This window comes from Excalfactoria chinensis, chromosome 1, assembly GCF_039878825.1.
Source record: "Excalfactoria chinensis isolate bCotChi1 chromosome 1, bCotChi1.hap2, whole genome shotgun sequence".
Lineage (NCBI taxonomy): Eukaryota > Metazoa > Chordata > Aves > Galliformes > Phasianidae > Excalfactoria > Excalfactoria chinensis.
In genome coordinates this window covers 42615042-42615770 of record NC_092825.1, presented here as the reverse complement: position 1 = coordinate 42615770, position 729 = coordinate 42615042, and the positions used below count along the sequence as shown (strand labels likewise).

The 729-nt window shown below is 44.3% G+C and overlaps 1 non-coding gene across 1 annotated transcript; it reads right to left on the bottom strand.

Moving 5' to 3' along the window:
• Window positions 1–327: 327 nt before the first annotated feature.
• Window positions 328–399, bottom strand: TRNAM-CAU (transfer RNA methionine (anticodon CAU)). The gene has a single exon. It is a non-coding gene; the product is annotated as a tRNA-Met (tRNA).
• Between the last annotated feature and the right edge of the window lie 330 nt (window positions 400–729).

Sequence of the window (729 nt, the reverse complement as noted above, 5' to 3'; positions counted from 1 at the left end):
GATAGCAATTAGGTCACAACTTTCAAATTGCACCGTGGTTTCCTACTCCTTCTGCTTCTGTCCCATGCTGTGTGCACTGGTGTAGAGCCACTTCAGAATTACACTCTCATAGCATCGGTGATTGAATGCTGATAGCTGTGTTATCTTTGTAGAGGAGCACTCCCTAATTCCTTTGGAACTGCTTTGAGGTTTTCCCCGCTGCTTCCTAAAGTGACAGCGTTCTCTGTCTCTTCTCTGTTACTTAGAAGTACACCCCCTTCTTCCACTAAATCTTGTTTATAGCATTGCTAATCAGTCCAGCCAGTTTACTGCCCAAAAAATACACCCTAGCAGAGGATGGTTTCGATCCATCGACCTCTGGGTTATGGGCCCAGCACGCTTCCGCTGCGCCACTCTGCTGTTATAATCTTCCTCAGAAGCAAGCAAAATGAACGGCTGCTTTAAAGAACTGTCATCTTCACTTTAATTACAGGGTTGGTGCAAGAGCCATAATAGCATTTCCACACCTGGAACTGCTCAGGGTTCAGAACCTGTTCTGAACCGGTCAAGTACTATTTATGCTCACTGCTCTTCTATCTGATTTCTCCAAATGATATCAATTTTTTTGCAGCCCCGCTGCCGATGTGTGTAAACATGCTGGCTTTTATTTATAACTCTGGCTCTTGGTTGCAATTGCTAATCTGGTCGCAGCCAGAATTTTGTAATTTGACGAAGATGTCACTTGGAAAT